The 27241-nt window shown below is 37.5% G+C and overlaps 1 pseudogene; it reads right to left on the reverse strand.

Annotated features, from left to right (window-relative positions):
- Positions 1 to 6320: 6320 nt before the first annotated feature.
- LOC143675891 (thiamine transporter 2-like) lies at positions 6321 to 26129 on the reverse strand (annotated as a pseudogene).
- Positions 26130 to 27241: the final 1112 nt, after the last annotated feature.

Genomic DNA, 27241 nt, shown 5'->3' on the forward strand with positions numbered 1-27241 from the left:
AAAATTCATAAATACATGGAGGCTCAACAATACACTCTTAAACAACGAGTGGGTCAAAGAAGAAATTGCAAGAGAAATTAGTAAATACCTAGAGGCAAATGAAAATGAAGACACAACATATCAAAACTTATGGGATGCAGCAAAGGCAGTGCTAAGAAGGAAATTTATTGCCCTAAATGCCTTTATCAGAAAAGAAGAAAAGTCAAAATTGCAGGAATTAACTGTCCACTTGGAAGAACTGGAGAAAGAACAGCAAACTAATCCCAAAGCAAGCAAAAGGAAAGAAATAACAAAGATTAGAGCAGAAATAAATGAAATTGAAAACATGAAAACAATAGAGAAAATCAATAAGACCAGAAGTTGGTTCTATGAGAAAATCAACAAGATTGATGGGCCCTTAGCAAGACTGACAAAAAGAAGAAGAGAGAGGATGCAAATAAATAAGATTAGAAATGGAAGAGGAGACATAACTACTGACCTCACAGAAATAAAGGAGGTAATAACAGGATACTATGAACAACTTTACGCTAATAAATACAACAATTTAGATGAAATGGACAGGTTCCTGGAAAGACATGAACAACCAACTTTGACTCAAGAAGAAATAGACGACCTCAACAAACCAATCACAAGTAAAGAGATTGAATTAGTTATTCAAAAGCTCCCTAAAAAGAAAAGTCCAGGACCAGACGGCTTCACATGTGAATTCTGTCAAACATTCCAGAAAGAATTAGTACCTACTCTCCTCAAACTCTTCAACATAATCGAAGTGGAGGGAAAACTACCTAATTCATTCTATGAAGCCAACATCACCCTCATACCAAAACCAGGCAAAGATATTACAAAAAAAGAAAACTACAGACCAATCTCTCTCATGAATACAGATGCAAAAATCCTCAATAAAATTCTAGCAAATCGTATCCAACAACACATTAAAAGAATTATACATCATGACCAAGTAGGATTCATCCCAGGTATGCAAAGATGGTTCAACATAAAAAAATCAATTAATGTAATACACCATATCAACAAATCAAAGCAGAAAAATCACATGATCATCTCAATTGATGCAGAGAAGGCATTTGACAAGATTCAACATCCTTTCCTGCTGAAAACACTTCAAAAGATAGGAATACAAGGGAACTTCCTTAAAATGATAGAGGGAATATATGAAAAACCCACAGCTAATATCATCCTCAATGGGGAAAAATTGAAAACTTTCCCCCTAAGATCAGGAGCAAGACAAGGATGTCCACTATCACCACTATTATTCAACATTGTGTTGGAAGTTCTAGCCAGAGCAATTAGGCAAGAAAAAGAAATACAAGGCATCAAAATTGGAAAGGAAGAAGTAAAACTATCACTGTTTGCAGACGATATGATACTATACATAGAAAACCCAGAAAAATCCACAACAAAATTACTAGAGCTAATAAATGAGTACAGCAAAGTAGCAGGCTACAAGATCAACATTCAAAAATCTGTAGCTTTTCTATACACTAGTAATGAACAAGCTGAGGGGGAAATCAAGAAACGAATCCCATTTACAATCGCAACTAAAAGAATAAAATACCTAGGAATAAATTTAACCAAAGAGACAAAAAACCTATATAAAGAAAACTACAAAAAACTGCTAAAAGAAATCACAGAAGACCTAAATAGATGGAAGGGCATACCGTGTTCATGGATTGGAAGACTAAATATAATTAAGATGTCAATCCTACCTAAACTCATCTACATATTCAATGCAATACCAATCAAAATCCCAACAACTTATTTTTCAGAATTAGAAAAACCAATAAGCAAATTTATCTGGAAGGACAGGTTGCCCCGAATTGCTAAAAACATCTTGAGGAAAAAAAACGAAGCTGGAGGTCTAGCGATGCCGGACTTTAAGGCATATTATGAAGCCACAGTGGTCAAAACAACATGGTATTGGCATAAAGATAGATATATCGACCAATGGAATCGAATAGAGTACTCAGATATAGATCCTCTCATCTATGGACATTTGATCTTTGATAAGGCAGTCAAACCAACTCACCTGGGACAGAACAGTCTCTTCAATAAATGGTGCCTAGAGAACTGGATATCCATAAGTAAAAGAATGAAAGAAGACCCGTATCTCACACCTTATACAAAAATTAACTCAAAATGGATCAAAGATCTAAACATTAGGTCTAAGACCATAAAACAGTTAGAGGAAAATGTAGGGAGATATCTTACGAATCTTACAACTGGAGGCGGTTTTATGGACCTTAAACCTAAAGCAAGAGCACTGAAGAAATAAATAAATAAATGGGAGCTCCTCAAAATTAAACACTTTTGTGCATCAAAGAACTTCATCAAGAAAGTAGAAAAACAGCCTACACAATGGGAGACAATATTTGGAAACGACATATCAGATAAAGGTCTAGTATCCAGAATTTATAAAGAAATTGTTCAACTCAACAACAAAAAGACAGCCAACCCAATTACAAAATGGGAAAAAGACTTGAACAGACACCTCTCAGAAGAGGAAATACAAATGGCCAAAAGGCACATGAAGAGATGCTCAATGTCCCTGGCCATTAGAGAAATGCAAATCAAAACCACAATGAGATATCATCTCACACCCACCAGAATGGCCATTATCAACAAAACAGAAAATGACAAGTGCTGGAGAGGATGCGGAGAAAGAGGCACACTTATCCACTGTTGGTGGGAATGTCAAATGGTGCAACCACTGTGGAAGGCAGTTTGGCGGTTCCTCAAAAAGCTGAATATAGAATTGCCATACGACCCAGCAATACCATTGCTAGGTATCTACTCAAAGGACTTAAGGGCAAAGACACAAACGGACATTTGCACACCAATGTTTATAGCAGCATTATTTACAATTGCAAAGAGATGGAAACAGCCAAAATGTCCATCAACAGAAGAATGGCTAAACAAACTGTGGTATATACATACGATGGAATATTATGCAGCTTTAAGACAAGATAAACTTATGAACCATGTAATAACATGGATGGACCTAGAGAATATTATGCTGAGTGAATCCAGCCAAAAACTAAAGGACGAATACTGTATGGTCCCACTGATATGAACGGACATTCGAGAATAAACTTGAAATATGTCATTGGTAACAGAGTTCAGCAGGAGTTAGAAACAGGGTAAGATAATGGGTAATTGGAGCTGATGGGATACAGACTGTGCAACAGGACTAGATACAAAAACTCAAAAATGGGCAGCACAATAATACCTAATTGTAAAGTAATCAGGTTAAAACACTGAATGAAGCTGCATCTGAGCTATAGGGTTTTTTTTGTTTTTGTTTGCTTGTTTGTTTGTTGGTTTGTTGTTGTTGTTTTTTACTATTATTACTACTTTTATTTCTTTTCTTTATATTAACATTTTATATCTTTTTCTGTTGTGTTGCTAGTTCCTCTAAACCGATGCAAATGTACTAAGAAACGATGATCATGCATCTATGTGATGATGTTAAGAATTACTGAGTGCATATGTAGAACGGTATGATTTCTAAATGTTGTGTTAATTTCTTTTTTTTTCTTTCCATTAATAAAAAAATAAAAAATAAAAAATAAAAATAAATAAAAAAAAGAGTAGAAATTGAAGTCATTTGTCTCAAAATGACATCTAATCTGAAAAAAAAAAATAAGTGTTTGAAAGACTTTCCTGCTGGGCAGTCTCCTGTACCCAAGCCTTCCTTTCCACTATTTCCAAACTTGTTCATGTTTGGACTTTTCTGAGCACTCCTGGATGGAAGAAATTTCAGGCAGCTTTTACTCATCAAAATATTGGACTCCAAATTACCACACAGCAATGATATCTTATTAGTCTATATGATACTGAATTGCTTAAAATTAATTCAAGGAGAACAGGTAACTAATTAGTTTTTAAAATTCTGGGTATTCAGAAAATCCTGGGAAGGATGTTGTATCATAAGGCCTAAGGCTTCAGGCAACACTGCCCAGCAGGAAAGTCTCCTGAACAGGCTAGTGTCCTATCAGCAGGACCCGACCTCACCCTAACAGCTTTCACCTCCTGCCAGCCCGTGCAATTAGTCCAACAAGCCAGTCACATTCTCCTGTAGGAACAGGGGGCAGCCAGGCTGTCATTACCAAACCTGCTTCCCCCAGTCCCTGCTGGCTCACTCTGTCCCCAAGCGTAGCCCAGTGACTCTGAATGCCCTGCAGTGACCTCTCCTCCCCACTCCACCGCCCAGGGCTGGGCACATGGGCCTAACAAACCACTGTGGTGTCATCTGTCCAGAGCCGGGTGTTCGGCCACCTCACACTGTTTGGGGGTGGGGGGGTCCCCTTCCTCACTAGTAGGGTGAATAGCAAGCAGGCAGTTGGAACAATGTGAGTGGTCAGAAAAAAAGTTCGTCATTTCAAGACCATTAAGTTACGTATTTCCTGTGACATTTCTAAAATGTCATGTAGATTGATAAGAACCACCAGATCTGGAGTTACAGATTTCCTAGGCGACAGATTTGTTGAGGCCCTGACTCTCGCTTCTGATCTCTCTGCCATCATCTGGGGTCTCTGCAGCCTCTCTTCCTTCCGCGCTAGGCTGCCACTCACTGTTCATAACCTACAGACGTTTTGATTTCCTTTTTGTAGAACCTCAGGGAATTATATGATTCAGGATTGACTAATCTAAACACTTTTCTTTAAGGTTTTGACTTTTGTCCCTATAGTTTTGTTGATTTTAAATTTCACATAAGAACTTCTTGATAGAAAACCTGATATTTGAAAATTTGGACTTGGAATCTGATTATTAATATAATGCATTTCTTATTCAGATTGTTGCCTGTATGGTTAGGCCAGTCTTCATTCTTGTTCACTGGCAATGTTTTGGGTTTTTTTAAATACAGAATGGAGTTTAAACTCTTTTGTATCTGTATAATTTCCATCCAGAAATAACTCTTTAAAATATGAAAGCAAAAACGTACTCATAGGAAAAGAAAGTTCACAGAATGTAAATGGTGGAAAGAACCCATAGTTCTATTAACCAAATATAAGACCTCTTAAGATCGAGTTCCTGTTTTTCAGTATTTGTCACAAATTGTAATAAACATTTAAATTAATTTGAGAAGAACTGAAATCTTTCCATGCAGGGTCATGGTAATATTTAATTAAAATTTTTTCTTGATATATTTGCTTCAGTTTGTGAGCATTAGCTACCTGCACCCATTCTACCATTTTATTAGAAATATACAATATTAGTGTTGTAATCATGGTTTGATCACATATTATACTATCTGAATCAAAGTAAATCTCAGTTTTATGAGGTGGGACACAGAAACTGGTATATATATATATATTTCGCTGTAGGAAATTTCATGTTTCTGCTCTTGACTGATTCCACTTTTCTGACTTCCATACTGTTTTGGGGTAGACCTGAAAGTGTTGGAAACAGTGCTGAGACCATGTAGATGGCTCGTTCAATTTGTTCAACTAAATCTTGTGATCAAATCAGTTCACAAGGCCTATGCTGAGGTTTGAATGTGGTTTTGATGAGGTTCATGATGGTTCAGTCTGTCACTGTATTGTTTTATTTTTTAGCAGTTTTATTGATATACATTTGCACATCATACAATCCATCCAAAGCATACAATAAATGTTTCACAGTATCATCACATAATTGTGCATTCATCGCAGTTTTAGAACATTTTCATTATTCAAAACAACAACGACAACAACAAACAATTTTTAAAAATATATAAGACATCCCATACCCATTATCCCCCACCCCCATTGACCCTTAGTACTCGGGTGGGACATTTGTTACTATTAATGGAAGAATATTAAAATATTACTTTTAATTATGGTCCATGGTTTGCAATAGGTACTTTTTCACCCATATACCTCTCTATTACTAATTCCTTGTAGTAGTGGCATACATTTGTTCTAGGTTCATGAAGGATCATTTTTATATCTGTACTTTTAACCATCATCATCGTCCACCAAAAGGATTCACTGTGTTATGCAGTCTATGATTTATCCTCTGGCGTCCTTCTAGTGCCACACTCAACTTTAAACCCTCCCTTTCAACCACAATCACATTCATAATTCAGTGCTGTTAATTATGCTCACCCTAATAATGTGCTACCATCAGCTCTTTATCCATGGCCAAACATTTAAATTCAACCTATTAAAAATTCTGCACACATTAAGCATCCATTCTCCATTTTCACAATATCTTAATCTAAGACAAAACATTAAAATACCAAAGTACATGCACACAACACCATATAGTTTCGATCAGTCACCCATCCTCTGAGGCCATATCAGGTGAGAGCGGGCTAAAACTTAGCTTATATCAGACGCTGGATCAACTGATTCATTTGGATTCTCATCAATAAGAGAACTAAATTCTTTCTTTTTACGTTTGGCTGAATAGATTATGTAAATACTTCTCATTAGGAAAATTCCAGCAATGACTGAGAAATAACTTCCATAAATAAAATACTAAAAAAAAAAAAAGGAAGATATTAATGAATCACATGTAAAAATAGATTACATTTGACACTGAATATATATAAAGATGCTTTACCACTAGAGAGACCTTGAAAAGGTCCCCATCCGGTCTCCTCATCCATACGACTAGAATACCAATACCTCCCTCGAACATTTGTTGTGAGAACTGAGTTACTGCATCTAAGGCATAGAAGCATGCCTAGATAGTAAGAATTCAATACATTTTAACTGTTTCAGTTTCTGAAATTCTCCAAATATATGTATGCTAACTTCTTTCTTTTCTTCTTTTTCTATGTTCATGTTTAGCAACTGAAATTGAAAATGCTTTTCCTAGAAAGTAACATATGTGAAAAATATTGTAGTTTCCATCCAAATATATTGAAATATTATTACGACTGTAGATGCTTGGCATTCTTATATATTCTCAATGAATTGAATTTTTAATTTGCAATGTCTCTCTTTAAATATCTAGAGGAAGGCTTCATTATATTTGTCTTTTAAAAAAATTTAACTACATTAACTAAATTTAAATTATTGTCTGCCTGATGTGAATTTTCCCTTTTTTTACCCCAAAACAAAGGTGTCTTTATATTTTAGATTTGTTTCCTGTAAATAGCATATAGATGTGATCTTTTTATAAAATAGCCTGACAGTCTTTTATTATCTTTTTTTACGGGGTAGTTTAATTTATTTTTATTTTTTAAATATTTTCATTATGGAAAATTGCAAATGTACACAAAAGTGGCCAGAGTAATGCAGCAAATACGTGTATCTCTATCACTGTTTCCTCAATTATCAACTAGCCAAATTTGTTTCATCAATGTCCCAATCATTCCCTCCTTGCTTAATTTGAATCCTGTATCACATAAGATAGTATTTCAGTTTGTATCTTTACAAATTAAGGACCCAAAAAATCCAATCACAAAACACCTATCACAGCTAAAACATGACAATTTCTCAATATCATCAAATGTCTACCCAGTGTTCCCAATTCCCTGTCTTATAATATTTTTAGTTTCTTGGTATGAATCAAGATTCAAATAAGATCCACTTAATTGATATCCAGGTGTTTTAGAGGTTTTGTGGTGTGAGCGTTTTTCTCATGTCTTGTCTGTTGTTGCTTTTAACATAAGTAGTCCTCTCTACATTTAATATCTCTAAAAACACTTGTGAAATTGTATTTAAATTTCAAACAATCCTAAACGAAAGGCCCCTTTCTCAATGCCCCTTTTCCTCCTTCGGGTACCATCCCTCCCTCCATCCCCCTGAGAGCAACCGCACGGAGCCCGTCTCTGTTGGGTTGTCAGGAAAGACGCTGAGGCGGTGGCTGCACAATGAGGACCGGAGCTCATTGAAAAACCCACTAAGTAGCTACTTTGTTTCATTATGAAAATCTGGCCTTGACTTTCAGCTACTATTTCTGCAAGACACTACCAGAGTTTATAAACTATTGGAAACTGGGGCGGACAAAGCACACATCTGGTTAATGAATGTGATGTGAAAACATTCACCTGCGCTGTCTGGACTGGCAAATATTACATGTTTTTAAACAAGTTTGAAAAAATTAATTTTTGATGGGTGTGTGGTTGTCCAAAATCCCAGTGAATCCACATTTCATGCATAGCAGCCATCGACTGTTTGACTCTTTGTAAAATAATCTTTCAGTTAGAGTGCCTCTTTGCTTACTAAGCCCTTTGGGGGTTACCATGAAAAATCCACTTTCATGATTCTAACTTTCATGTAACTTAAGGAAGACTAAAGTGCCAGTTATCCCAGCTAGATAATCTAATGGGGTGTGCAATCAGGGTCCATCTGGCTGGTCCCAGAGCGGCTGAGTGCAATGGCTTCCTGCCGAGAGAGCTTGGGAGGATCACTCTGCATTTCCCGTGAGGACGTGGGGAACCCCCGGAGCAGCACAGCAGCTGTGGTCCTCAGGCCATCAAGGGCCTCTTTGCACCACTGGGCTTCCCCAGTCACATAAATACCCGAAGTTTCTGGGAAAAACCATGTTATATACAAACAGCTCAGTATTTCAGAATCTAGAATTAACAGTTACACCTCCTGAATATATGTGACTACTGTAAGAGCTTACAATCTAGGACCCTTTACAATAGGCCCCAAACTGATAACTCATGCTCTTGATTTTAGTTTACCGAGTTTTAATATGATAGTTACTCCATATGATTGAGACATGATAATATTTGTCTTTTTGTTCCTGACATTTCATTCAACATACAGCCCTTAACATTCATTCACCTAGTTGCATGCCTCACAACTTCATTTCTTCTTGTGGCTACTCAGTAGTCCACTGTATATATACACCATAGTCCCCCCTTCCATTCCTCAGTCGTACCCCTAGGTACATCCTCCATTCAATGTGGATGACTAATACTGCCGCCAGAGACAGCAGTGTGCCAATGCCTATTTGCGTCCCAACACTCAGCTCCTCCAGGTATATACTGAGCAGTGGGGTTTCAGGATCCTATGGCAAACCCACCCCTGGTCTCCTGTGGAACCATCACACTGCCCTGTAAGGGGCTAGACTTCTCATTTCCCTACCGACAGTGACCAGGTACATCTCTTTCTCCTCATTCTCTTTAGCACTTGTTTCTCTCTGTCCATTTTAAAACCGTTTTATTCATACATCATACAATCCAGTCTAATCGTATAAACATGCCTTTGCTACCATATTCTATCTGAAGACATTTCCTTCTCTTCCATACAGAATCTATACCCCTTTCCCAATCCCCCTGCCTGTTGAAATTCAGTTTTGGCTTAATGCCTTTGTTACATTCAGTGAAAACGGTTACTAATGACACTAGTCTAGTGTCATACAATATACGATAAAGGCCTTTTAAAAATGGCATTTGGCATTATATTAAGGTATTTATGGAATATCATAAATACATGGTTAATGATAAATGAACATTTATGATTGAGAATTGGTCATAATTAATCAATATACCACGATATATGATAAAGACTGAGATGGTATAATCTAGGAATGCCTAGACTGTATAATGATAGCGACTAAATGTACAAATTTAAAAATGTTTTTGCATGAGGAAGAGCATAGGAATGTCAATACTGCAGGGTGTTGAAAATAGATGGTAATTCATATTTTAAAACTTTAACTTATGTGTGACTAAAAAAAAATACCACCATATTCCTGGATCTCGAGTAAACCGTGTCCTTTCTTTAGATGCTAAATTTTAAAATGACTTTTTACAAAAGGACCTAATTGAAAATTAATGTTCCAGCATTGACGTCACAGAAACTAGAAGAGAAAATGATAGTAATACAGAACAGATTTTGGAGTACTGCCTTAAATCTTGAGAGATCAGAGGAAACAAAAGGTAAAGCTTGTTGTTTTCTACAAATTTAATTTTTTTTCCAGCTTTTAATGTTTGTGGACTCCTCTGAAAGGTCAAAACATATTGATTTGCCAAAAAAAAAAAAGGCATTTCAATCATGTTATATAACATAGTGGCAGAAAGGAGGACAGACAGATTGATGGACAATTTTTATCTCTAGTTTTACTATTCTGCATAGTTCAATTATAGAAATTCATTTGTTGAACATGAAGACAAAATAGATTTGTGGAAAATTAAAGGAAATATCTGAGATAATTAATGTGAAACTCCTTAGAAAAGGTAAATGCGTCCTAACAATGTTGATGAAAGTGAATGGATTTTATTTATTCAATTTTTAGGGGAAAAAAACATTCCCATGAGTACATGTTAGGCAGTAACGCTTCCTTTTACAGCTGGCATTTCATCTGTGTAAGACCTTGGGAGGTTAAGTACTATACCCTTCATTTTATTGATGAGGAAACAGACATTAAAGAAATGATGAAGATCACATCTTTGGGGCTAGGGTTTCTTTCAGAATAATGCAGGAAGTATGTGGAGGTACAAATGAAATAAGATCAACCATAAAGTGATAATAATTAAAATAGGGTGATGGACAAGGGGTTTCATTACATTGTTTTTTTTTTTTGTTCTCTCCTCCTTTTATTTCAAATTTTCCAAAAGGAAAAGTTTTTTAAAATAAGTATTAAATGTCAAGATTCAAACCCAGATTTTGCTCATTTCAAGCTTGTACTCTCTCCATCACATCACAGCACATGATAATAATTTCTGAAAAACTGGAGAATAATTTGCCAACAAGATAGTAAATCAGGAAATATATGTTTTGTTTTAGAAAGTAATAGTCGCTTGTTTTGCGACCTTGAGAAAGAACTGAATTTATAAGAACCTTAGTTTTAATTTTTGTTAAATGAAGCTATCCATTTTTCTAATGAAAACACATGCTTTTTTTTTTCAAAATAGAGATGTAAGACTGACAATTTATAAAGATGTAAGACTAACCATTTTGTTCATGAGAACATCTCTACTCATGAGAATGAGTAGCCTTATTGAATTTCTGAATTAAACTTTAATAAGATTGAACTTTAGCTGGGGCAAGAGAAAACCTTTAGCCATAGGTAATGAGAACCACTTAAACTGAAATGACTTTACATTTCTCTCTTAGGCAATTCTTTCATTCTTTTACCTGCTTAATGAAAAGGTCACCTGTTTAATTAAAAGATTTCTTACGAAACAGAAGGAACCTTAGTTACATCATATTTATATTTCTCAATAAAAAATTATCCCATTGAGGAAATTGACTGAATGAAAGAAGCCAGATACAAAATGCCATTTATGATTCCATTTATATGACATTTTAAAAAGACAAAGCTATAGACATAGAAGACTGATAAGTAGTTCCTGGGGGTTGAGGCTGTGGGGAAGGGATTGACTGCGAAGGGGCACAAAGGCCCTGTTTGGGGTGAGGAAATGGTTTTTGTCTTAATTGTACAGCTGCTTACATGCCTGTGTGTTTGCCAAAATTCATAGACCTATACATGAAATATTGTAACTTACTTTCTGTAAATTGTATCTCAGAAAAACCTGGTGCGTGTATCATATAGATAGGTATTACATTAACATCAACACTTTCCTGAGGTCAAAAACAGCAATTGTTACTTTCTAAAATAAAATTCAATTTTCCTGATTTATGATCCAGCTTGCAGTTTGCTCTGCAATTTTCAGAAATAACTGAGAAGCAGTTGCAATTTTTGCAGCATGATGGAGAGACTCGACAGATACAGAGATGGATGGAGATAGACTGAGGTGCTCCCGTGTCAGCAGGAGAGCTGGGGCACAGCCACCCACCTGAGCGCCGACTGGGAGCCCCCAGTCCTGGGCTTGACCACAGTCACGGTTACGATGGTTTGGACGGCTGAGGCCACGAAGGCGTTGATTCCAAACCCCAGGGGCAGCGCTGCCCGCTGAGATTCACAGCGACCTGAAACCTAACGCTGCACAAGTGGGATGAGTTTGCAAATAGACACATTTGTGGTCTTTGAAATATGGAGCAAGGAATTGCACTTTTCCAAAGGTTTTGCTCTGCTGAGGAAGCCCAGGCTTCTGTGGATGATTTCTTCCTTGAAGTTCTTCTACCAGACATAATTAGTCATAGAGTGAAGTGCAAATGTGGTGTTTTAACATTTCATAGGATGTGATATATTATAGTAAGAATGTAGAGCTAGTTAACCCTTTCTAAAATTAAGCCAAATATTTCAACTACTCCTCAACTAGAGAACACTGACATTAATTGATACAGATGGGGTTTTGCAGTCACTTTTTAAAGTAGACGTATTAATGAGTGAACATTCAGGTCAGTTTGATAAATTTTTATTTGTTAGGAGATTTGTTCATTGAAACACTCTAAACTAGCAGTTTCAGAGTCTAAATAGGTGATTTTTTTTTCTCTGGAAAATCCACCAATTATTTCTTCTATCACAACTGACTCAATCCGACAATTAATTCGCTTTAAATGGTTGTGTTGGGTTTTAAAATTTCATCTGGCAAGGCTGATCCATCTGAGGCTGGTCCATTTCTGGACTTGTCTTACTCACAGAACCCAGCCCTTTCAGAGGGTTCACCTAGAGCCTGGGGTGTTCACCAGGCTCTCTCCTCCTTAGGACACTCTAAGGCCCAATTTGTCCACATCAGCAGGAGAGGGGTCTAAATTCCCTGCTTACCTCTAGTCTCTTCCTGTGTCCTGCAGAACTGGAATAAGTTCTTAAAACAACTGTTATGTTCCCAGCCTATAGCCTAGTGCTTCCACCTACCTGAAATCCACTAAAAGTTCAGTCTATTTTACAGACAAACTAGATTACTTTAAGGTCAAAAGACATATTGAAAATTATGCAGTTGATAATGTTAGGTAAAAGACAGTGATTTCAGTGGTTTGCTTTATTTCTGATTAACTTGCTAAGTTTCTGAAAGTCAACACACTGCCCCAGAGAAGGAGCAGCAACACCTAATCCTTTCAAGTGTCTTCAAGTAACATTGACACCCACCAACTTCTTAGCTCATTTCCAGTTAATGAGGATAAAATATTTTAGTTTAAACCATTCTGTGATGCAGTGTTTATTATCTTTATATGATACTCTTACAGAGCAGCTTTACTTCTCTAACTGCCCTGAGCATATCTGAAAATTTGTTTCAGAAAGGTGATATACTAAAATTATTCAAGCAGGCCAAAGTAGATTCATATCTTACTATATTACATTGCTTTATAAAATGAAATAAAAACCTAAAATGTATCACTGCTTATTAATTCTAAAGAGCAACACACCCATAAGTAATGTTAATCAAATCTCAAGAGAAAGTTGATTAAAATAGAAATATGCTCCATTGTCTTTAGTATTAATCACTAAATATAATACTGCAAAAGGCTGTTCAGAGTAACTGGAAGAATAAAGAGAGAAGAGCACTTTGTTGCTTCATTCTTAGAAAGCGAAAAGAAAGAAAGGTTAATACTTACACTGCTATGGTTATAAGAAACATGTAAAGTGACTCGAATATCAAAAGACCAGCATAGCACACCCAAATATTAGTTATGTAATGCATGAGAAATAAAGCTGCTGCATCTGCTGCTGAGAAGGTCCCCAACACCGATTCTCCCAACAGATCCCAGCTGACATTCACGTACCTGCTGCAAAGGCTGCCAGGTCCCCTGCAAAGAAAGGAATCAACGTATATTACACCTTATTGTTTCATGTTCAAAAAAGTATCATACAGTTTTGTCAAAGCTCACATTATAAAAGCATTGAAGCATTTCCAGGCTGTGGTAAAAAAGGCTGATTTTGGTAAAAAATTAAAAAAAAAAAAAAGGAAAAGAAAAGAGAAGAAAAAAGCCACTCGATCAAATGCCATGACCTCTTTATCTTTTTCTGTTGAAGTTTGAAATAACCTCTCCAAGTTTGGATTCTCATAATCATCAATTGGAAAATACCCATGGAAGGCATTTTTTCCTTGCATTTTTTTTCCTTTGCAGATGATGAAACTCAGTCTCAGAAAGCTGGGTGAAGAGCCCCAGTTCTTCATCCTAGAGTTTTCTGATCTGTAGTGATGGCCCCACCAAGCCATGCTGCTGACGCTGTGGCATGGATGGTCTCTCTCTTTCTTTTACCTTATGTCTTTCCTTTATGTAACATCATGTTTGAAATTCCCTCCAGATCTCTGGAAGATACCAAACTTCTTTCCAAGACTGCCTTCTACAAGCTTATTTGTTTCTTTGGTCATTCGTTTGTTCACTTATTTGTTCATTCACCCACTCATTACTCACCCATCAAATATTTCTGAGTTTCTTTGTGGGTCAATATGGTGATAGATTTTGAGACCCTGCTTTTTAAAAGCAATACAGCCTTGTCAGGAATTTAGGTAAATAAATATACAGTTTTAATTCAGTGTGATAAGGATTGTAAAAGAGTTCTGAGCCTAATCCAAATCTAACCCTAACTCTAACCGAGTGGGTCTCAACCTGAGATGTTACTTCCCTACGGGGAAATATGTATACAGACATTTTTGGTGGTCAAAACTGGGGGCTGTTACTGATGTCTAGTGAGTGGGGCCTGGGATGCTTCTAAACATCATACAATGCACAGGACGACTCCCCACAGCAAAGAAATAGCTGGTCCAAAATATCAATCCTGCCAAGGTTGAGAACCTCTGACCCAAACCCTGAGCTGACTATAAGCAAATGCTTGAGAGCCCACCTGGCCAAAACACATATCCCCAGGAGAAAAGCATTTTATACCACTGTAACATAGCCATATTTATAAAAATTTCCTAGAAGAGCTGGGAGCTAAGCAGTCCATTGTTATCAGATTTCTTACTACCCCAGATTTCTTGCTTCCTTTCTTAAATATGGCATGACTTATATGCGGACTTGAGTGACCAAACCAAGACCTAATTTTTTCTAAAATTTTGATACTGATCAGGGTCCTTGCTATCACAAAGACACAAGCATATTTGTGTTCAGTGGGCCTTTAAATAATGACTTTTGTAAGTTCTACCTTTTAAAAACATGCCCTGTAAGGGTGCATTATCTGAGAAGGAAAGGATTCCCACCCCCTTCCCAAGAAACCAGTCATTAATGAGAAATGAATTTAAAGTTAACAAGATCCTAGAATAAATCAGTTTCTAGGCATCAAACTGGAATTTTTGAAAGGTGAAATGAGAAGAAAATTAACTCAACAATGAGCTCTGAAATAGTCAATAACTGTGTGGGTGTGACTCACCCCAACTTCAAAAATAAATATCTTCAAAGTCTCATTGATGTGAAAGCTTTGTTATGTCAGGAAAATACGTGTGTGTTGTTAGGCTAAATTCAAAGGTTTCCCTGGGCTCTGCCTTCCTGACACTAGGGTACAAGCTTTTGCACTGGCCCACTTCTCCCTCCCTCTCTATCTCACTTTCCTTGGAAAAGTATTTCAAATCTCAGAAAACATGATCTGGGACAAAAGAAGAGTGCAATAGCTACAGTAGCTTGTCAGCTGGGAGGGAAGTATTGTCCAAAACAGAAAACCCGGGAAGTTATGTTGAAGGATGGATCCAGCTGGAAATCCTCAACTCACCCCATCCCACCTCCACTCCAAGGCCTTCTGAGGATTTCCCTCACTCAGTCGAGTCTCCTTACTTTTTTCCCTTTGGACAAAATGCAATATTAGAAAAAGCCATCCATAAGTTAATAAAGATTGGGCAGGTACTTACCAGACCACACAAAGAAAAGCAATAAATATGCACCTATCCCCTCCAAAGGCTTGCCCCTGCCACTTGGGATCTTACAACTCTACCATGTCACACCTTGCCTCTCCCCCAACACTGTCATCAAGGATTCTTTGTAAAGGGGTACTGTCCTGTTTTTACTGATGACAATTGAATGAAAGTACAATATGCATGAGAGGCCAAATCAAAATAATATAGGACAGAAGAAAAAATAGGCTACAGAGAAGAGATAAGTTTGGACTAATTTAAGAATCCTGTTAATCTGGACTTAACTGTATTCTAATAGCTCTCTGGTTATGGTAGGGAATGAGGAAGTTGGGTGTAGAAAGTAAGCTTATGCAGAAGACAACATGCTTTGACCAATCCCCATATGTAGAGTTAAGGAACGATATAAATATTTTATTTAAGTTATCTTGTTTGGGAACCCTTAGGATGATAAGATAATTCCTACAGCAGAAGCTGTCAAACCTTTTGACCCTAACCCAAGAAAGATATATTTTGTATCATGAACAGTACGTAAGTATATGTCTGCAGAATTTTCAGAAAAGAGTACTTAAGCCTGACAGGAAGTTCTATTCCATCCTACCAGTTGTTTTTCTCAGAGTTCTATGCCTAAGCACTAAAATGCACTGATTAAGGTGGCTTCCAAAGAGGCCTAATTCCCCACCATGGAATATCAGCTCCACAGAGGGTAACTCAGAGTAACGCATAGTCTGCATATTCCTAAAATAAAACCTTGTGTTCCTACCTCCAAAGGTTGAAAGGGCTTCCATGGCTCCATTATATATAGTATTACTATGGGATGGTGTCTTATAATCCCACAGGATTTGAACATAGTTCAAAACCTGGTAAACACCTGCTGTGAATAAAGCCCACCAGAGGGACTAGTAAAAAAGATGCTTTGAGAAGTAGCACTCCCTCAAATCTTGGAACCACTGTGTAGAAACTCTCAAAGCCTCACTTTTTGGCTTTGGGCTGCTTAGGTGGCCATCATCCACAGGCCCCGAGAGCTTGAAAGATAGACTGGTTGATGATCCTTATGGGGCTCTTCTAACACAGCATCTTTTCTTCATGACTTTTGATGAGCTTCTGTGCAGAGTTTTGCTTGAAAGAACATGCTCTTCGGCATCAGTAGAAAAAGGGAGAAAAGGAAGGCTACAGAGACAGAGGTGAAGGAGATGACATTGAGATAAAAGTAGGACAGGTTGACCAGGGATACTGGGAGCTGGGACAGCATGGAGGCCGCCGTGTAGGCCACCAGTGTCATGCTCCTGCAGTAGCTGCTCACTCTCTGGTTGTGTTCAGGGTTGACCATGTTGTAGATGTAGGCATAGTAGGCCACCTTGGTGGCAGAGACCAAGCCATAGGTGACCTCCAACACCTGCCTGACTTATAATCCTTGACCAAATACAAGGAGTTCCCAGGTCATGATGAAGCTGATGCCCTGTAAGATGATAACTGGCTTGTAGCAGACGTAATTGGTGAGAATAAGTATGGGGAAGAGCAGCAGTGCCAGGTAAGAGTATGTCCAAAGAGGAAGGATGTCTTTTGTGATCTACAAGATTAAAGAGGGCAAGTGTGAGGACAAAACAGCATGAAGTGAAATGTCCTACTTGTCTCTCATCTCTGACACATACATTATTGAGATGATGTGTATGCTCCAGGCCATGTTGCTTGGCCCAGTGCCAAAGTGGGACCAATTTGATACTTGACATGAATTCTAACAAGACAATGAAAAGTAATGGAAAACTGAAATTCCAAGAAACAAATTGGAAAGATAATAGATATCCATAACATGACAATTCATACCTCCCCATGTTAAAAAAAAAAAGGAAGGGGGTTGCTATTGTTTTCATTTTAATTATCTATCTGCTTTTTAATACTCTTAAATGTAATTTGATCTGCATAAACTATTGAAGTTGGGAAAAGAGGCCATAATGGCTTAACCTTTCACACTTTACAATATTCTGGAGTTAATCCAAGCCTGCTAAAGGTCTGCTGTGTGAAAGTATTTAACGAAAGTTTTCTCTCCTAAGTCAGAACCATACTTGGCTGAAAAGGATATTTCAGAATTGGGAGAAACTGATCATCACCACCTTTGATCGTCTTCAGTATGTGAATGTGCAGACCACTGGAACACTGCCTGGGTAATCAGGCAAATATTGAACAAAGGGCCAGTTCTCGATCACCAGAGAAAGAAATGTGTTTGGGTCTATTTCCTGCTCTTCCACATTCTTGGCCTTAATTTTCTGGACTGCTGGGGAGGACTCAGGAGACAGGCTTGGTCACTCCCTTGTTTAAGTCCACTTGGACCACAATTTCATATGAAATACTCATTGCATTAGTAAATTATCTGAACCCAGCCATAGTGCATGATTATTTCAGTTACCATAAATGGAATGTATAATGGATAGAAGTTGACATAAAAAAAGTTGGGGTAGACCCTCTCAAATCTCTGTTCTTTCTCAATTTACAGGCTACTGAAATAAACCCAAACAAAGATTTACTGAAACTGAGTTGTCCTTTGTTTTGACCTGACCTTTCCCCTAACTTATTGTTACCCCAAGGTAGAGTTTTATTGAAGTGTTCTTGAAGCTTGGTAACTCTTTCTTCTCTCTCTTCCTGCTTTTTAAGTGTGGTCATTGACCCTGGGAAGGCTGTACTCCAGACCTGCTTTCTGTTACACTCTCTGGAGTCTAAATCTGGCCCATTGAGTCCTCCCTGAGAAGCCAGCTTGCACCTAGTGGCATCAAGATGGACCCGTCCTTGTCTTTACCATGAGGGAAAATGGTGGATTGGTTTAGGGGTGAAGCTTCCTTGGTGTTGGGATAGGGGATATGGATCACGGATGGGAAAGAGAGGCAAGGGAGATACAGCTTTTATGCCTCACGAGCCAAATACCCAGCCTGCAAACCAGCAGTCCATGAAATCTGAAGGAAAATGGACACAGCTCCTTGTCTTATCTTGGTATTGTTCAGTGGCTTAAAGCAATGGTTTTCTATTTCTAATACCTGGAAGATTTGTTAGAAAAACCAGACATTCAGATTCAGTACGTCTGGGTGGGCCTGAGAGTCTACATGTTTAGCAAGTTTTCAGATGTTAATGATGGTCAGGGACCACATTCGAGAATCACTGACTTACAGGCTTCTTGGAACTAGGTTCTCTGTATGACTTGAAGTTACAATCAGACAATATTTATAAATAAAGAGATAAAAATTTTTCACATACTTTTTAGTAACTTTTTTTTCTAAATATTATCTATATTATACTCTAAGACTTGTTCTCATAGCTAGGGATGACTTTGTTTTATATTAATATTAATAAGCGAGAAAATCTTGAGTCAATCCTGCACAACTAAAAGATTTATGAAGTAAGATTGTTTTGCTTCCACTCCATTAAGTTGTAGCGAAAGGGTTTATATTTTTTACACAATAAACACATGAAAATATTTAAGGCCTATTTGTTCGCATTTGAGAATGTAACAGGCTCTGATGTTTTATTCTACTCAAAGATTTGGACCCTAGTTCTAATTAGACAAATGTAAAATAAGTGTGCTTGTTGGTTAACTTACACCCTGAGGCCCATATTTTCACCTGGTCCTGATAAATAAAGCATAAGAAAAGGTTCAGATGGTCTCATCATGGAGAAGAATTCAAATAAGCAGAGCATGACTGTGGGAAAAACCCAGAAATGGCTTGGTGAAGTTCTTTCCAGTCCACGTCAGGTTAAACTGTCATAACGAAAAAAAAAAAAAAAGCCAAAATGGTGGCCATCAATCCAGCTGATTCATTTTTATAAAACACATTCTGTTTCTCTTGCTTTCTTTTGTCCCTCAGTCTAAACAAAATGGAAAAAAAATCATCATGAAAGTGAAAATACATCACAGAACAAAGCCAAGTCTTTCTTTTAGGTTTCTCCTTCTAAAGAGAAAACTGATAATTACTGGGAAACACTATGAATAAGAGATTACATTTTAACTTCCCTCAGCTGGAATGGTAAGATCACTGATGAAAAATAATTTTCCTTTGTATAAGTCAGTCAAATTCTCCTTCAGTCTTTTGCAGTCAAAAAAAAAATGTATCAGGGATTTTATGCTAAGGTAGATATCTTGGTTGGAAGATGAGACTGTGAGTTTGGTTTAAAAAGTGAAACAGAAAAGAGAATGTTCAATAGACATAAAATTCTTAAGCAAACATCTGATTTATGCCCTTTCACAAACATGAAGCTATTGGTGAATCGATAAATCATTTTAAAGAGTATTTCAATATGGTGGACCAAATAGCCTTTGGGGAGATTCATAAAGCAGATAGGATGCCTTGCTTTTTCTGGATATCAAACTCAAAGTGTACTTGGCTTCATCTATGAATCTTAATTAATTTAAATTATCATGTATTTGGGTGATTTTAATTTAAATACTGTAAAATACACATAAAATTGACCATTTTAACCATTTTAAAGTGTACAATTCAGTGGCATTGAGTACATTCACTATATCTTGCCACCATCACCACTATCTAATTCCAGAACATTTTCCTTCTCCAAACCGGAATCTCATTTCCCATTAAACAGTCATTCCTCACTTCCCCCCTTCTTGTGGTTGTTTCTAAAACATATTTTCAGAATAATTGCATGTATCGAAACAAGATTTCATGGATGAAATTAAAACAAAACACTTATAAATATTTTTCTTAGTCTTAGTTGATATCTCTTGTTCTTGTGTTATTTCATTTATATTGCTAGTGCTGAGAATTGAGAATTTATGTTGAGAATAATCCTCAAGGTTAGATGGTTGAAGGGAAGTTAAAGGCAACTTTTAAAAGGCAAACAAATAAAAGTTCCAGGGTTGTCACACTCATTCATTCATTTGTTCACTTCCTCTCTGAAGCCTCCCTGAACCTCCCCCAATGGCTTCACCCTCTTTCTTTACATTATGCTTCATCTCCATTTCAGTTCTGGTAAAGCTTTACTTCCTGGTGGTCAGGAGAACTCTGAAGTCAATTCAATCCAAATCCTTTTCGGCTACTCACAAACATGCAATCTTTGCCACATTACTGGACCTCAGTGCCTCAGTTTCCTCATCTGTAAAACCTACTTCATCTCATGTAGATGGAATGTGTTAATATTAGGTCAATGCCTGGCCCACACTAAGCCTTTAGGACATGTGAGCAATTCATCCTGTAGCACTGATGTCTTCGAAAGGCTTTGATGTGTTGACTGCACATCTTCCCTGTAACCTTGAAACTCCAGGAAGGCAGGCGTTCATCTTTGTTACCCCAATATCTAGCACAGTATCTGGCCCATCAAAAGTATCCAGGAAATGCTCATTGAAATTCCAGTCATCTACTTCCTTTATCAAGGATATGGACAGATGAGTAAAAAAAAATACAGACAAAAAAATAAATAAATAATGGGGGGAGAGGATAAGGGGTAAAAAACAATTGGGTAGATTCCAATACTAGTGGTCAATGTGAGGGAGGGGTAAGGGATACTGGATGTATGGGCTTTTCTCTTTTTTCTTTTATTTCTTTTTCTGGAGTGATGCAAATGTTCATGAAATGAACATAGTGATGAATACACAACTATGTGATGATATTGTGAGCCATTGATTGTATATTTTGGATGGACTGCATGGTATGTGAAGATATCTCAATAAAAATATTTAAAAAAAAGAAAGTGTACGTTGTTTACTACAGAATGGGAGAAAATATTTAGAAACTATATATCAGATAGGAGTTCAGTATCTAGACTATATTATGAACTTCTATAACAATCTATTTTGATTTGTATCAAACTAGTTTCAGTGATATGGGAATATCCTACTCCTATACATTTTTGTCCTTCTTCCTTTACATTGTAACTGGCTCAGATTGCAGATTGCATCTTTATACATTGTATGATCATTAACATATATAAAGTGTTATCTTACAAAGGTTTCTGTTAAGTCATTTGGGGGCAAAAAGTAGTTATAAAACTAAAGTACAACAGTACACTATTTTATATTTACCTATGTAGTTACTTTTATCAATGTTCTTTCTTTCTTTTATGGCTTCAAGTTACTGTCTAGTGTCCTTTAATTTCAACCTGAAGGATTCTCTTTAGCATTTTCTTACAAGACAAGTCTTCACATACTGAACTCTTCTGACATTTTATCTACATCTTAATTTTTTCCTCTACTTTGAAGGATAATTTTGCCAGATATAGAATTCTTGGTGGACCGTTTTTTCTTTAAATATGTAATCCCACTGTCTTCTGGCCTCCATGTTTCTGTTAATCTTATTAGGGATCCCTTGTATGTGACGCGTCTCTCTTGCTGCTTTCAAAATCCTGTCTTTGGATTTTGACAATTTTGCTATAATATGTTCCTGGTATAGATCTCCTTAGAGTCATTCCTGCTTAGAGTCTGTTGAGCATCCAGAATGTGTAAATGCATTAGATTTGGGAAGTTTTTGACCATTATTCTTTTCAAATACTTTTTCTGCCCTTTTCTCTCTCTCTCACCCTTTTGGAACTCTAATGATGCACACGTTGGTATGTCTGATGGTGTCCCACAGGTCCCTCAGGTTTTGTTCATTTTTCTTCATTATTTTTTCTTTCTGCTCTTTACTCTGGATAATTTCAGTTGTCTTGTTTCCCAATTGTCTGATACTTTCTTTGGTCCATTCAAATCTGCTGTTTAATCTGTCTAATGAGTTTTTCATTTCAACTGCTGTATTTTGTAGCACCAAAACTTCTGTTCGGTTCCTTTTCATAAATTCCATTTCTTTATTTTGTTCAGATATTGTTTTCCTAATTTCCTTTAGTTCTTAATACATGGATTTCTTCAGCTAATTGAACATATTTAAGACAGCTGATTTAAAGTCTTTAACTAATAGCTCCAATATGAGGGATGATATCTGGCAAATTCTTTTTTCCTGCAACTGAACCATACTTTCTTGTTGCTTTGTGTGTTTTGTAATTTTCCATTGGGAACTGGACACTCTGAGTATTATTATCTTGTTCTCCCATTCCTCTGGAATTGCTAGTTTGTTGTTGTAGGTTGTTGTTCTTGTTGAGGGCTGGAGCCACGAATTTATGACTTCTCCAAGCTATTTTTGCTCCCAAACAGGGAAAAGAAAGAAAGAAGAGAAGAAAGAAAAGGTACTGCCTCTTTAAGACTCCTTTGCTGCTTTTATTGAGGGTGGGAGGAACAACAGCCGACCTAAGAGCTGGCCCTTGAGCAACCCGAAATAGCTCATCAAAAGCTGCGATCAGTGATCAGACCACATTCCTCTGGGTTTTCAAATCCTAGGTCCTTTCTACCTACCCTGGTACCAACAAGCTGTACCAGGAATCTGGACTGCAGTCCCTATTGCTACCTACCCCAAAGCTGGGGGATGAGGGATAGTAGCTGCTGTGAGGAGGGTGAAATTCATTGATATTTACCAGCTTATCAGCCTCTTCCTTCAGCTATCCCTGGATGCTGCAAACTGTTCCAAGGCTCCAGAGTTTCAAAATAGTCAGTTCAGATGGTTCTTGCCAGTTAATAGTTGTTTTGGTAGGGGACTGAATCCTAGAATTCCCATTCATCCATCTTCCAACAATCCTCCTCTGTACAAAACTCTTTAATTTTTGTTAAAACAAATTTTAAAATATTTTCCTTCACGACTTCTGATTTGCATGTCATACAGTTTACTTCAAACCTGGGTTTTCTAGGGCCCTAAATCTCTAAAGCAGAGTGCAACCCAGAGGGAACAAACCAGAAAAAACTCTTACACATCATGTCCATGTGAAGAGGACATGTTTCCCTGACAGGGAACACGTGGCTTGTCATGAGTGTCTGTGGTCAGTCTGCCCCTCAGACAGCCCCAAGGTCCTTGAGGGGCTGGTTCCTGGCCTACAGCACTCTAAGCATGCTGCAACCTGGAGGTGAGCCCATCCTGAATGTAGTGTCTAAACAAATATTTGTAATGGGAGAGGGAACTGTACATCACTGGCAGTTTGTTTACCTTGAAACAAAGTTCTTAAAGGAGAAAAACGAAAAGTTATATATTTGAAGAATTATTAGGATTCCAGATTTATTGACCATTTCAAGTACCAGTCAGTAGGATACCTATTTTTTTTTTTCCCAAATAGAAGGTGGTTTTTTGTTTTTTGTTTTTTTTTAATATATAAAAGCCTTCTTATAGGGCGGGCGACGGAGGCTCAGTAACAGAGTTCTCGCCTGCCATGCTGGAGACTCGGGTTCAATTCCTGGTGTCTGCCCATGGGGAAAAAAAATAAAAAAGTCTTCTTACAAGAGAAAATTATGACTTTTGTGAGAAATTTATCCTAGAATGATTTTGGAACGCATACTGAGGGGTGTTCTCATGTCACATAAAACTCTACTTGCATTCAAAAACACTTGAAAAGACAGTTTCCAAATCTACTAAAGACCTTATAGATGAAGAGTTGCTGTGGCTTCTGAACCTATTTGTTAAGACTAAGAAACCACAGTACCTTCAGGTGACCTGGCAAGAAAACTGACAGGTGTGAGGGGTAAGAGTGAGCATGGACTTCACCCTTGCCTGGTGGGTGGGGTTATCTAATCCCAGGGAAGTGGCTTTTGCGAGCTGCTTCAACCAGTTTAGGACCAGACCCTCCATTTGCTCTATCACAAGGAGTTAAGCTGAGCCTATCAAAAATAAGAAAGCACTCTCAAGTATGAATTTGTTTTATGAACAATATAATTTTCTGCATTGTTAATAAATAAAATTTTATACTATTAAAGTATTTATTTCATCTTCCTTTCATCATTTTTACCTATGAGTTTCTTTTATGAAGCACATGGGGTTTTTGCACTGTAGCACATATATACAATTTAAAGTAAATGCTCATAATTTTCTTCCTGCTTGGCATACAACCAGTCTCATTGATTATATGCTTCAGTGCTTTGGTGGCTCCCTTTTCCCATTTATGTCTTTATTCCACCTGGAATTTATAACAGTGGATTGCAAACTTTAGCATATATTAAAGTGCCCCTGGAGAGCTAGTTAAAAGACTGCTCCTGGAGTGCCCCCAGAGTGCCTGGCTCAGTGGGATGAGGCCTCAGATGTGCATTTCTACCAGGCTGGGGAACTGCTGAAGCAGTTGCTCAGGGTCAAAGAACTATTGGAGCAAAGCATAAGTAAGAGATTCAACCTTGAATCTCTCAACAGGCTACCCAATCATCCTCACATTTATCTTTTCCTCAGTAAATTTAAATACCACTTTATCATAAACTAAAGCTTGTTAATATATGGCTCTACTTCAGGACCCTCTGTTCTTTATAATGACCTTTCTGTCTATTCCTATGAAAGGACCTCATAATTTAATTATTACATCTCTAAAATGTTTTATGTTCTAATATAAATACACACACACACACACACACACACACACACACACACACGGGAAAACACCAGTTTGTACTATATGTTAGCTTTGTAAAGAAGCATGTAATTGAGTTATTTTATTCCAACTGTTTTTTATCTGACTCTCTTTGGTTCTCTAAGTAAACAATCTGTAACCATAATAGTTATGTCTCTTTCCCTGCAATTTGCAATAAACTATTATGTGAAAAAAAAAAAAATTCAGACATTGGACCAAAGAATGCTTTCTAGCTGACTAGAAAAATTCAAATAATATCAGCAAGGTGTTTTCCAAGTTATTTCAAGTTGTTCTCTGTAGCGGGGACTACAAGGTGCAATTCGATTCCCAATATGTAGATGACTTAAAATCATTTTGGAAAAGAGAAAAGAGGTGGAATCATAGTAGAAGGAACATGGGCTCTGCATGTGCACAAACCCCAATCTCTAATTCACCTTTTCAAGTTATGTGGCTCTGGACAAGTTTCCCAATGTTTTGGGGCCTCCATTTTCCTCCCCCTCATAGTGAGAACTGGAAAGTCCATCACACAAGGCAGAGGTCAGCAAAGCTCCTGGCATATGCCTGGGGCATTGCAGGTGCTGAAGGCAGGGGAGACTCCTGCCTCTTCCTGGGGAATACACACAACCCCCATCCAGCTTCCATGGCAATGGTTGGAGGAAGTACCGTCTTTGCACAGAGCAGCAGCATTTGCCATCATCTTACTGGTTTCTATTAGAGCATGAAATGCATAAGCTGCAAGCAAGTTCTAGAGTCTGAAATAATTAGGTTTTAAGCCAGTTTAGCAAGCAAGGTTTGTTTTTTTTTTACACTGATCTGTCCTCCTGGCAGTTAAGGGGAACATCAGAGATTTCTGCTCATCAAAGATAATTTTAGTAGAGTGAAATATTTAAAAATTGCATACTTTATAAAAACCCATAATTTCCTATGGCTAGAACCATTACAGCTTTTGAAAGTGGTTTTCAAGAATAAAAAATAGGGATAGCAATAAAATGCAGAGGAGAAGCAGACAGCCGATAGCAGACATTGTAGCCAGGAAACCTAGATCCCCCTGCTGAATCTGTTTCTCAGCATGTAGCATGGATGAAATATCACTCACCATTTCAGAGACCAAGCGCTTTGGTTCCAAAGAGACCATGGCTTAAGGTCTTACATTGGAAATAACTCCACATTCCACCCTACCTAGGCAGCCAGATTGCAGGAGCAGAACGTTTACCTCAAAATGCAAAGACTTGATTAGATTAGCAAATTCACCATAGCCGCGATTAAAATTTCGCATATTATGTGATCTTGTGGGACAAATAACTACCAAAAAAATCTTATGATTATGGAATCTGCAACTTGGGGTCTGACCCCCTGTTGGCTTCTTCATTGATCTATTTTGTCTATAGTTGTTCTGCCTCCAGAGCTCCTCTGAATGGAACGGTTTTCTTTCTGGCCTGTGATACCTAATAACCACCTGGAAAGAATATAACGAGTGAAATATTCCCTGATGATGTGTTCACTGCTGAGACTGAAAGGAGTAAATAATTGGCATGAAATATGAAAAGGTTCCTTCCTTCGGACTTCTTTCTTCTAATTTCAAAATATTTCCCCCATTTAAAAATTAATGGTTTAGCTACGTAAAATGCATCTCTGACAGACCTGGAATCCTTAACGACTGCTAAGATTTCCACTACAGATGCAAGAAAAAAGGTCTCGCCGTTTCTGTGTGTCTGATTGTGGCAGTCAAGGTTGAATGGGGAAATACAGGAAATTCTAAAAACATGGGGAAAGGGAAGTAATCTTTGAAACTCAGAAATGAACTTCAAAGAGCAACAAAATAAAGGTTTAGTTACAACTGTGAAAAAGGGACAAACATTGTATTTACAGTTCCAGGTCATCCCAGGGGCTTAATTTAATATTGGGGGCAGGAGTTAATTTTTGGTTACTTTTTAACTTGTTTCAAAGGTCATTGGAAAATCAGTTAAAATGTTACTATATTAAAGGCTCTGATTTGCTCCTGATTAAGTTAAAATATCTAAACTTTGCAAGGCAGGCGGTGCATTTGAGGCAGGGACTGGGTTCCGGAACACCGGTCTTCCCTGCCGTCGTTTCAGACCGTGCGGCCGGGAACCTGCCGGGAGGAGGGGGGCACTTAACACCGCAAAGAGCAGTGTGAGGCGACCCTCAGCTCTGTTGTTTGTTGTTGTTTTCTTCTGTTGTACTTCCGCATAGCTGGTGGACCTAACTCAAATTCCTAAACCTCTC

Source organism: Tamandua tetradactyla, chromosome 3 (genome assembly GCF_023851605.1).
Source record: "Tamandua tetradactyla isolate mTamTet1 chromosome 3, mTamTet1.pri, whole genome shotgun sequence".
NCBI lineage: Eukaryota > Metazoa > Chordata > Mammalia > Pilosa > Myrmecophagidae > Tamandua > Tamandua tetradactyla.